Source organism: Gekko japonicus, unplaced genomic scaffold, assembly GCF_001447785.1.
Source record: "Gekko japonicus isolate JY-2015 unplaced genomic scaffold, Gekko_japonicus_V1.1 scaffold492, whole genome shotgun sequence".
NCBI classification, from domain to species: domain Eukaryota; kingdom Metazoa; phylum Chordata; class Lepidosauria; order Squamata; family Gekkonidae; genus Gekko; species Gekko japonicus.
Genome location: NW_015168060.1, coordinates 157,729 through 170,828, shown reverse-complemented (window position 1 = coordinate 170,828; position 13,100 = coordinate 157,729).

Sequence of the window (13,100 nt, the reverse complement as noted above, 5' to 3'; positions counted from 1 at the left end):
GGTATATGTGCTGAAGACACAAAAATGCTTGAAAGCGAAGAAGATTGCTTCATCAGTGTTGATAACATGGCGCCAGGGATTCTCCGAGGCTACAGTCACATACATCTTGTTGACACCCAGACTAGACTACTGCAATCCCATGATACCTTTATAAATCACCCAGAAGTTTTAAGACTGCTAAAATGAGTTCCATTATGGTGAGCACATGCCAGTACAGTATCAATTGCATTGGCTACCAGCTTGCTTCCACACTGAATTCAAAACACCATCATTGACATTTTATGCGGTGCACCTTCCTGGTCCAGAGGTGATCTCAAGAACTACCTCTGCCCATGTGCAAGTGAAGACCAAGCTCTACTTCCCAACTCCATATCCCTGCATTTAATGAGTTTGATACCCATGTGACTTTTTCAAGGAGAGCATCCAAGCTTTGAAACTCCCTCTCCCAGGAAGCCCACCTGGTCTCATCACTTTTGGCCTTCCAATGGTCTGTGTAGCTTTGATAGAGGATGAATCTTAACAATGTTCTGTTGGGGAAAGGGGCATGGCTTACTGGTAGAGCATTCGCCTTGCACACAGAAGGTGACAGGTCCAATTCCCAGCATCTCAAGCAAAAAGGATCAGGTTGTGGGTGATGTGAAAAACCCCTCCCTGGGGCCCTGGAGGGCTGCCTCCAGCCAGAGCACACAATACTGATCTCAACAGACCAGATTTGACTCACTACAGGGCAATTCTACCCATTCATATGACTGGCTTGCTCTTACCACTTTTGATGTTTTGATTGGCCTGTTTTATTCACTTGGATTTTTTATTGCTGCTTTTACTCTGGGAGCTTTGAAGCTGGAAGTAGGCTAGACCTGGCTCTTTGGTCTCACCTGTGTTCTAGATCCATAAGGATTCTGGTCTATGAGGATACTGAATAAATGAAGTTGCCTTATACTGAAGAAGAGGCCACCGCTTCTTCATGGTCAGTACTGTCTGCTCAGACTGGCAGTGACTCTCCAGGGTCTCAATCAGAGGTCTTTCGCATCACCTACTGCCTAGTCCTTTCAACTGGAAAGGCCTGGGGTTGAACCTGGGATCTTCTGCATGCAAAACAGATGCTCTGCCACTGAGTCATGGCCCCTCCCCCAGTGTCCTAGCTCAAACTACCTGTGGTTCCCACTGTTAACCATAGGGTTGCCAAGTCTAATCTACTTACCGGTGGGGGAGCGTCGCTGGGCTCCGGGAGCTCTCCTCCAATGCGCGTGCACCGCCAGCACGTCAATCATGTTGTGGGCGTGGCCCCGTCGTTGGAGGGAAAACCATAGAGTTTTCCCTCCAACGATTGGGGCCACGCCCACAACGTGATCGACGTGGTTGCGTCACCTCCGGTGACACAGCCACGCTGTGCTTCGGAGGGCGGAGTTCCCCCCGGGGCCCGATTCCGCAGCAGTGGAAATCGGGCCTCCAAAGCGGGGGTTTACCCACCACCCGCCCCCACTTGGCAGCCCTAGTTAACCAGAAGTCCTAGGGGGTACACATTAGCAAATGCTCAACCTGCAGGACTTCCAGTCTGAGCTTGGTAGCATTTGGCCCATTGCTAAAATCACTTTAAGGTCACAAATAAAGAACTGAGTTGTCATCCCATGGCCCTGACTGGCAACCACTGGGAGCTTCAAGAGAGTGGAGAGATGGTGGTAACTGGCACCATGCAACACTCTAGGGATTTCTCAGAATTCTGTGGTTTTTACTATACAGACATGGGAATTTCCTAGAGCATCATGCAACACCATGACATCACTCCTGGGAAGACAACCAGAAGTGGTTTTGCAGCACAGCACAACTTTGGTTTCCTCCCCTTTTGCTCCCAGTACGCCACTGAGCAGCAGAGGGAGCCTGGGTACTGGGGGCAGGGTGTCTTTTCACCAAACTGCCTGGTCTCCCTAGTAAACAACCTTTGCTGCTCTTTTGCAGGCTAATTAATTGATCGATTACTTAATCAAGTTAGAAAACATCTGCATTGCTTCTTGAGAGACCTCCTGAAGGTGGTTCATAAGGTAAAAACAATACAATGACATAAAGAGATTATGAATGCTAAAGATTATGAATTGTAAAGTAAGCCAATAAAAGCAAGCCAGGGGCATAAAACCCCACTCAGCAGCCTAAAATGATGTTCATAAAGCAGTGCTCATGCTACAAGCAGACCATAAAACAGATTTTTAAAGCTTGGGTAAAAACATGCTTTGGCCTGTCGCCGAAAGAGAAGCAAGGTGAGCCTCAGCTAGGGAAATTTTTTTTTGAACTGAATTCAAGATTGAGCCCTGAAACCTTGCTGAGACTCTTGCCTGCCCCTATCAAAATCTGAAACGGCACACATATTTGAGACCCAGTGTGGCAACGTATCAGATACATCCCAGGAAATGGTGGTGTAAAGTACCGTCATGTCACCCAGAGGGTTTTCAAGGCAAGAGACTGTCACGGGCTCTTCCATTGCTTGCCTTTGCATAGCAACCCTGGGCGTATTGATTTACTTACTTCATTTGTACCCTGCCTTTCTCCCCAATGAGAACCCAAAACAACTTACACTATTCTCCTCCATTTTATCCTCACAACAACACCATGAAGAAGAGAAGAGAAGAGAAGGGAAGAGAAGAGACTGGATTTATACCCCACCCTTCACTACCCGAAAGAGTCTCAGAGCAGCTTACAATCCCTTTCTTTTCCCCTCCCCACAACAGATACCCTGTGAGGTAGGTTGAGCTGAGAGAGCTCTGAAAGAACTTGTAACTGACCTAAGGTCACACCAGCAGCTGCATGTGGAGGAGTTCTCCCAAATTAGGGTCTATGCTCCTAACCGTTGCACCAAACTGGCTGAGGTAGGTGAGGCTGAGGTAGGTGAGGCTGAAAGAGTCTGACTGGTCTTAAGTCACCCAGCGAGCTTCCATGGCATTAGAGAGGGGGCCGTGGCTCAGTGGGAGAACATCTGCTTGGCATGCAGAAGGTCCCAGGTTCAGTCCCCCGGCATCTCCAGTTCAAAGGACCCGGCAGGAGGCGATATGAAAGAACTCTGCCTGAGATCCTGGAGAGTGGCTGCCAGTCTGAGTAGACAATATTGACTTTGATGGACCGAGGGTCCAATTCAGTCTAAGGCAGCTTCATGTGTGGCACGACCCCCGGTCCAACATTCTTAACTGCTACACCACGCTGGCTCTCCTTCCATCAGTTGCACCACTATTAATTACTCCGACACCAGAGCTGGCCCGTAGCTACCATGGGGCCCGTGGGGCCTGGCCTCCTCGTGTTTCTTCTGGGCCCCCTCCCTCCTGGGCTGCCCCCAAAGTGCTCCAACTTACCACCTGCCCTGTGCTTTCCTTTAATCATCTGGCGGGGCCCCTGAGGCCCCCTCCGCCAAAATCCCCTAGCTACGGGGCTGCACCAGAGTAATTTGATGCTGGGAACAGGCATCAAAGCTCTTTTCCGTCAGTCTGTTCAAACGTTATCCTTCCTTGGTGGTCTCCCATCTAAATACGAGATGGAGCCAACCATGCTTAGCTTCCAAGATTTGATAAGATCGGGCTAGCCTGGCCCATCCAGGGACATCCCAGGAAGACCTGAGTTCAAAATCACTGCTTGAAGCCCACTCGGTGGCCTTAAAGCTGTTGCTCTCCCTCAGGATTGTTGTGAGGGGGAAAATGGGGAAAACATATGTGCAGGATGGAATAAATGTATTGCAGCACTAGACGTTTTCAACCGGCACTAGGAGGGTTAACGGAAGATTAAGGGGGAAACCACAGAGAACAAGCACAAGGCAACCTACCAGGTTTTCCTTTCAGCTGTAGCCTCAGACACTGGCTCCTCTTCTGACAGGACGGCGGGGCGGCTTTTTTGTACACGCCAGTGCAACGGACATCACACAGAGGATAACATTTGAACAAACTGACTTAAAATAGCTTTGATGCCTGCTCCCAGCATCAGTCTCCGGCGTCAGAGTAAATGATAGTGGTGCAACTGTTTCATGCCAGCCCTCGCTTACTGCGTGAGGCTGATTTGCATGATGACTGGAGCAGGCCGGCTGGGCCGGGCATCCAGGGGAAAATTCCCCGTTGAAGGCTGGAGGTCTTTGTTATGGAAAGCAGAGGAATAAATAAAGAAGGAGGGAAATGAACCAAATGTGAGATTCAGCACCCCATCAGAGCCAGGCAGGGCCCCTGAGCAGCCAAAACATGTATGCTTCAGTCTTCACTATAGAGTCCGTGAGGAAGGAACTCACTGGATTTAGTTATCACAGGTATCTCAGTTTTTCAGGATCTCAGTTAATGTCAAGTGATCACTCTGCTCCCCACGCAGGCACTGACCAGAGACCCAGACCCGCCTGGCGTCAGCAAGACTGCTGTCTCAAATGCCTCAAAGAGGGTTGCCAACCTCCAGGTGGAACCTGGAGATCTTCCCAGAAGTATAACAAGGCTCCAGACTATAGAGATCAGTGCCTCTGGAGAAAATGGCTCCTTCGGAGGGTGGACTCTATGGCATTAAACCCCTCTGAGGTCCCCCCCTTCCCTCAACCCCTCCCCCTCTTCTGGCTGAACCCCCAAATCTTCAGGAATTTCCCAACGCAGAGTTGGCAGCCATATTATTTTTGCAGAATGGAAGGACTATAAGTTCCCAAATCCCTGTGCTGAGATGTGCCACAGGCAGCTTGTTTTTGGAAGATCCAGGGCAGAACTGGATGCAATCTGGATGCAAATGAGGCAGTCAAAGAACTAGATATAGTATTTGTAGTGCTTGAAATTACAGGAGGCCTAGGGGTGCCTGCCCCCGTACATCTTGTGGCAGGCCCCCCTCAGCTACTGTTTCAGAATGAAACAGGTGCATGAATTGGCCACTCTACCTCTGTTCAAGAGTTCACCATGGCCCCTCTGCCTAGATTATTTATAATGTTCCAGTTAATTAAAAAAACAACAACTGTGCAGTGGCAGATGTCAGAAAAGAAGGGTGTAAAACTGCGGACCTGTCCTGTTAATAAAATGAGCAGCTTTGGAACCTCTATGTCATCTGGGTTTTTCCTTCTGTGCGTGCAGTAAAAGTAAGAAGCTTTTTTATGTGGCTGATCCCTTCAACGTGAATATGTATCGGCAAAGAATAATATTATTGTTCACCAATCAGGCCAGTCGTTCGTTCTTTAAAATCTGCTAATGGCACAGCACGGCTCCTGGCTATACATTCAATCATCATACATCAAAAGGCCCAGATGTTGTTAAAATCAGACAGCAAGTAAACAGATACCAAAATGTGAATGGTAAGTAGATGTTAAAATAACCTTGTAATCAGGATGTTAAAAAAAACCCCATCCTTTATCTTGACTCTGTATTCCTCGCGAGATGATTTGCTCTGTATATGCGGCACCCATCATACAGGACAGCTGAACAGAAGCTTAGCAATACAGCCTTCCTGAACTATATCGCCCAGAATATTCTACCCACTGAAACTGCTGGGTTTCACAATTTGTTTTCTTTTTATTTAGATATTTATACCCTGCTTTTTTTCCTCCAATGGTGATCTGAAGTGGCTTACAGCACTGTCTCCCCCTTCTCCATTTCATCTTCACAACGATCCTGTGAGGTAGGCTATGCTGAGAGAGTGCGGCCCTTTCTTACACGCCCAGGGAAATGCTGATCGCCACTTTGGGGTCAGGAAGCAATTTTTATCCAGGCCAGTTTGGCTGGAGATCCTGGAGGTTTTTTTGTCATCTTCTGGGCATGGAATAGCGGTCACTGCGGGTACGGAGGGGGAAGGTATTTGTGAGTTTCCTGCATTGTGCAGGGGGTTGGACTAGATGACCCTGGAAGTCCCTTCCAACTCTATGATTCTATGATTCTATGACTGGCCCAAGGTCATCCAGGGAGCCTCCGTGGCAAAGTGGAGATTCAGATCTGAGTCTCCCTATTCCTAGGCGAACACTCTGACCACTATGCCCTACTGGCTTGTTTCCTTTCAGCCTAGGGATGCCGGCCTCCAGGTAGGGCCTGGGGATCTCCCAGAACTGCAGCTCATCTCCAGACTATAGAGATCAGTTGCCCTGGAGAAAATGGATGCTTTGGAGGGTGGACTTTCTTGTGTTGTACACCACTGAGGTCCCCGTCCTCCCCAGGCTCCCCCCCCCCAAATCTCCAGGAGTTCCCCAAATCTCCAGGAGCTACCTGGTGGCTTTGGGGACCTGGCAACCCTATCAGAAAGTGCAGATTCAGCAGTATCCTAAAAAAAAAAATCAGTTTCCTGGGTTACTAATGACTTGGTTCTTGGAAAGTAAATCCTCGGGCCTAGCCATTGCTACAGGTTCCCTGTGGCATCTGGTATTATGCAGGCAGATGGGTAGGAAATAAAATGTGCAGGATGGTAAACTTTTTTATGCTTATCCACAAATGCATAGAAAGCGTTCCAAGAGACAAAGGCAACACAGTCGCCTGTCCTCAGATCATATACCAACAAATTATTTTTGTTTACCCCCCCCCCCCCCAACTACCTTTGTTTCCTTCTCCAAATTATTTTTATTAGGCAAATCCATTTCTGGGCTTCTTATAAACTTGCATTTCGCCCCTAGGCTTGCATAGTAAGTCTCGGTCCCATTTTATGAAACAATAGCTCCACCTATGGAAAAAATGGGAAATTGCACCTGGGTACCTCTACAGCAGGGTTAGACAGTGTCATAGATGCAACGAACATGAAATTGAGCAAACTTCAGAGGACGGCGGAAGACAGGAAGGCCTGGCGTGATCTGGTCCATGGGGTCGCGAAGAGTCGGACTCGACTGTGCGACTGAACAACAACAAACAACAAAACTCTACAGCATATGGCGCATGCCTTAAGGATTACCAACCATTTTTAGCAGGTTTTTGACAAGACCTTGTTTTACATCATTAAGCAAGTTGAGTGTGCAACAAGGATGCCTGGAGAAGCCAGGGTGGCCATCTTTCCTGAGAGAAAGAATCTTCTTTCTCACTGTTTACATGTCCTTGCTTAATGAAATTCTGTATTTTAAACACTGTACTGGGCATCGCCTGGTTTTGAAGCTGTCCTATAATAAACAGAGACCTTTCAAATGAAACTGTGACATGAACCCACACAATAGTTTGAAGCATACTCCTTATGGGAGTAGTACAATATGAAGGGTGGTATAGACTAGAACTCTCTCTCTCTCTCTCTCTCTCTCTCTCTCTCTCTCTCTCTCTCTCTCTCTCTCTCTGCAGTTAGGCACATAGAAACTTCATCACTTCAAGTACAAAACAAAACAGTAAAATAGCCATCAACTGGACCTCAAAGCCAGAAATCTGCAAATCCCTAAATCCATACTCAGGGCCACACTGACATAAAACAGATACCTCTGCACATTTGGGGAACCCTCTGGGCTTGCAAAAAAATCTGACAACCTAAAATATTGTATTAGAGGATTTAAATCCCCCCCAAAATATATATATATATCACATGCGCAGACAATGAACTCACCTGTGCCCTGCAGAGGGAGCAGAGAAGTCCAGGAGCCGCTCTGGGCTGGCCATGGGGACAGCAAATCTGGGAGCCGCTCCAGGCCCAGCAGGCCCCAGAAGTGGCTGTGGAGGGCTGAAGCCATGCCAGACTCAGCACTGGGTGGGTTGGAAGGGAGCCATGCCTGGGCTCACTGGGCAAGGAGGGGAGAACAGAATTCCCCACTGCGAGTCTTGTGGGGCCCCACTCCTATACTATAATACCAAGATAAATCCAGAAATTGGAGCGGGGATCTTTCAACAAGACTGAAAAATGCCTTGCGTTTGCAGAAAAATCTGAAATCTAAAAAAAATGGGGGATTTTTTTTAAAAAAAACCTAAATGATAAAAGGAGTGTTTGTATCTTTAATAAACAGATGCCCCAGTAGCTGTTGGTAGGCAACCACAGCAGTTTGGCCAGCAATCCAGGCTTGGTTTCTGTCAATAAAAGAGTAGGGGAGCGGAGCAGGGCCTTTTCCTGGCCTGTTTTGGACTTTGATAGAGGACTCATTGGAGCCAGGCCTGACAGCAACCACTGGGCAACTTGATGCCACCCAAACTGTATGACTCACCCAGGCCTGGCTGCTTGCTCTTGCTCAACAGCAGCCACCCCACAAAAGCCAGTGGGGTGTAGTGGGTCGAGTTTCAAACTTGGACTTGAAATCTCCATTCTGCTGTGAAAACTCACTGGATGACCTTGGACCAGTTACATCTTTTCAGTCTAACCGACCTCATAGAGTTGCTGTGAGGATAAAATGGAGGAAAGTCGCTGCACAGCTACAGTCTAGAGCTAACATCTCTCAAAATATCAGGTGCCTGCATCCCAGGTATAAAGCTAAAGGACTGAAAAAAATGGGCACACCAGTATTCTATCTACCTAACATGCATTCAGATCCTTGCACACAACCTGACTTACACACAACCATACACCTAAGTACCTTGGCAGTACCCTGGACAGGAACTTGAGCTATGAACACCATCTTACTGATGTAGAAGTGAAAATACACACACAAAACAACATTCTCCAAAAATTATATGGTACAACTTGGGGTGCATTTTTGTTGGGTGATAGTGAAATATTGCCCATGTGTGTGCCCATAGATAGGGATAATGAAATATGTAAGCCACTCAGAGACCCCTTGGGGGGGGGTTCGAGTGGGGTATAAGCAGAATGTATAACAATAACAACAACAACAACAACAACAACAACAACAACAACAACAACAACAACAACAATAACAATAATAATAATAATAATAATAATGTGGTACTTAGAGTGCCAGCATTCTGTAGTTGCCCTGGCTCGGATGGCCCTGGCTAGCCCCATCTTGTCAGACCCTCTGAAGCTAAGCAGGGTCAGCCCTGGTTAGTACTTGGATAGGAGACCACCAAGGAAGCCCAGGGTTGTGACACAGAGGAAGGCAATGGGCACACCACCCCTGAACACCTCAGGCCTTAAAAATCACTACGAGGTAACCATTGGTCAGCGGCGACTTGATGGCACTTTCCACCAACAATTTTGTTGTTGCAAGAAAAAAGGCCTGACAAAACCCTTGGGGCTGTGCACTTTGCACTCTTTGGAACATTAAGTCATGTTGCCCTCATTCAGCCTCATCTAGAGACAACAGCCACATGGCCCCAGCCACAGAAAGTCACTTAAATCCACACAAAAAGGTCTGCATTTTACCATCAAGTCCAAATATTTCACACCATGGGAAGGCAGAAGGAGAAAATAATACTGTCTGCCTGTCTAACAAAGTTTGAATCCAGTGGCACCTTTAAGACCAACAAAATTTTAATCAAGGTATGAGCTTGAAACCCCCTGAAACAACACTGACTTGATAGGCTAAGAAAGACAGAGAGAGACAGACAAACAGAGAGAGAGAGGCACGGAGAGAGAGAGAGACAGAGGGACACAGAGAAACAGAAGGACAGACACACACACACAGAGGGGCAGAGAGAGAGACACAAACAGACACACACAGAGGGGCAGAGAGAGAGAGAGACAAACAGACACACACACATACACAGAGTGGCAGAGAGAGACACAGAGGGGCAGACACACACACACACGCAGAGGGACAGAGAGAGAGACACACACACAAACAGACACACACAGAGGGGCAGAGAGAGAGACACAAACAGACACACACACGGGGGCAGAGAGAGACACAGAGGGGTAGACACACACACATCGAGGGGCAGAGAGAGAGATCTGTTTGTATTTGTCTTTAAAAGCAAAGTTGAGGGCCTGAGTGGAAGTATCTGATAACATTGACCAAATTGCCACGCCAGAAAGACAGGAAGCCTTGCTCCTTGGGGATCCGGACCACACAGTCAATGATGCCCTTGTACTGCTTATCCACTGTGATCTGCTTGCTTGCATGTTGTACCTGTTAAGAAGAAGGTGAAATTCAGTTTGGCAATATCTGAAGTGTGCTCCCCCATTCCCCAAAATGTAGACTAGATGCTCAAATTATGCGAACTTTGCACTAAAGTTGACTGAATAAGGGAAGAGCAATTGGGGGCACTAGTATTTGCCAACAATACAAAGTATCAATCAATACAAGGCCTGGAAGTCACACTGTTCAAGAACAGACTTGGGCTGCCCAATTAGATTCATGACAGCTAGAGAGCTGCTGGCACACATGATGCAGAATTGCCTAAATTGAGAAATCTTGGTCAAGTGTCAGTTTCTTCCTTCTGGCCCTGCAGTACAGAAAAGTGACCCTAAATGCTCTGTCCTTCCTGCCTACCTGCAAATGACATATCTATGTTTAAATGCAAAGTCCAAGTAAATGCCCTTGAGGTATGAAAATCAAGATGGCTACTCTGTACTGGAGGTCAACTCCCCCAGTAAGACAACAGGCTATCAGGGAGAGAGATAAAACTAGGATCAAAGTTTGGATTAAAGACCTTTACTAAGGAGGATTCCCTGTTGACAATAGTGACTACTGGACAAGTCATTTGAAGGTGAAATCCTTCCCCTAAACACCTTGCACCCCAGTAACAGCTGCATAGCAAGGTGACCCCAATAACCAATCACCTTTTCAAGGTGTCTCTAGGTTGAGTAGAATTCTCCATAGGAAGTCAAGGGCTGTTTACCTCCTTGGTCAGTAACTCCAAAAAGAAAAGGCCAGGGCCCATCCCCAAACAGACTAACCAATGTCCTTGACACCACCCCCATTCCCTCCATATACTCCTCTAGCTCCCGGATTGGCAACAGCAGGGCCTATTCCAGGTAATCCTCATGTGACTGGCTTCAACCTGGACACCTCCTGTCACTGACCACAGGTCATCAGGACCTTCAACGAAATGTGACCCTGAGAGACCTTCTTAGTGGTCTAATGCCAGCTTAAATACACTTCATAATTCCATTCATCACACAGTGCAAACCAACCACTGTTCAACTCTGAGCCTGTGTAAATCACCTGCACCCGAGCACGAAGTTCAAGCCGGTAGCCTCAAAGGGCAGCTAGCATTCTCGGACAACCTTTACCCTTCAAGGTCACTGGCTACAGGGTTTTTTCTGCCACCACTTTCAAAGTTGCTCTCTGTGGAGCAGAATTTAAAATCTGGCACCGAAAGAATTACCCTAACCCTAACCCTCCTGGGACCGCATTACTCACTAAATGCCCCGATGCTGTTTACGCAGACAAGAAACTTCAGAGTCACTAACGACTCTCCGAGGACGTCGAATTTCTAGAGAGCCATTTTTACTCAGGTGGTGGGGACAGGGCGAAAATGCCAGCCTCCAATATGCCAAGGAGATGCTTTCAGGAGGCGGCAGGTGGTTGCCTCCAACAGTAACAGGCGGCGGCCTGTCCAGGCCCTCCTCTGTGGAAATGGGCCATGCCGCCCTGGCCACCTCCTCCCCCACACACACACACTAATCCAGTGCCCAGCCAGGATTTGCATAAGAGGAACTAGTTCGCTCCGGCAGCTCAGCAATTCCAAGCGCATGACTTCCACCTCCACTGACATTTTAAGCAAGTTTGGGGCCGGGGCCCAGTGCTTGCTTCAGAACCTGGGTGCCAGAGGGGCAAGAAAGTCAGCCCCCACCGCTCCATACCAAGCCTGGTCATGTAAACCCTTGCAAAAGGACCCTCCGCCTCCCTTCCCATTCAAGGTACCCGGACCTAGTTCAAGAACACAGTTTCCTTGGCCAGAAAGAAACACAGGCCCGAACAGGAGCGGGAGGTGAGAAATAAAGGCTTCACTTCCCCTTGTCGGAGACAGAGGCCTGAATCATGGAGATGCGTGGGCCTTCTTCTTCTCCTTGTGCCGACCTTGGCGATGTCTCTTGAGGCTTCCCCACATCTCCTTGGCGCCAAGATGCACCATGAGGCCAAGTGTCCCCAGCGCAGACAAAGGCCAAGAGCCAAAGAGAGACTGGTGCGCACATGAGCAGACTAGACACCTGAACGGCTCTGCTGAGTCGCCGCATCACGCTTTGCTGGTTGGACGAAATGACGGCACCCCTTTCATTCAGCCAGCCTCTCCCGGGACGGACGGGAAAAGGCGGGGGGGCTCTGCGGGCCTTTCTTGGCCCATCCACATTGGCGGGCAGGTGGGGAAAGGTGGGAGGGGGCCTTGGAAGGCAGCCGGAATGCCATTCCAGTGTGTTCTTGCACAAAAATAGCCCTGGCTACCTATGTTGTGCCACATCACTCCCTCGCATCTCCGAAGGTAAAATGCTCTTCTTCATAAATATAGAAAGATCATTGAAAACAGAGAGTTGCCCATCTCCAATGACATGGCTGATGGAGGCCTATCTAGACTAAAGTCCCAACACTCAACAATAAGATCTGCACAAGTCCTGCAATCACAAAATTTTGATCTAGAGAATGAATGGTTGCGAACATGGTTGTGATCAGTTTCACCCGATATCCATAACCTGATAAACACCAATGAGAGGTCCTCAGGATTTGACTTGCAGTGTAAGGTATGGAAGATGGCTAATAGAATACAAACCGACGTTGGCAGATGGGCAGACCTGTTGTTTAAATGGGACAAAATACCAGGACCCAAATGTGATTATGGTGCAGCTTACCAAACTATTTTCCATCTGTCACAGGAATATGAGTGCCATGCTTTCCAGGGAGATGTGATGGAGCTCTTTGTATTGTACTCTCCCCAGTTGCAATGAAGGAGGAGGAGCAGGAGGAGCAGCTCTGAAAGAACTTGTAACTGACCCAAGGTCACACCAGCAGCTGCATGTGGAGGAGGAGTGAGGAATCAAACCTGGTTCTCCCAGATTAGAGTCCATGCTCCTAACCACTACGCCAAACTGCCCAATTGGTCTGTATACCCGTTGTATCTTCTTAGTTAAGCATTTTATATTATTATATGCTTCCTGTGTGTAACTCTGCCATAAAATGATAGGCAGGCAGGCAGGCAGGCAGGCAGGCAGACAGACAGACAGACAGACAGATCCTTAAGAATGTCGAGCTAAGATGGAGGACTAACGCACTTCACGATTGTGTGAAGTGAGCGACAGCTGCTTTTGACAGTTTGGGCAGTTTCTAGCCCAACGCATCGCTCCCCAGCGAGGGGGGGGGGGACAAGCAGGCAGCCGAGCCTAAGAGGGAGTGTGAGGTT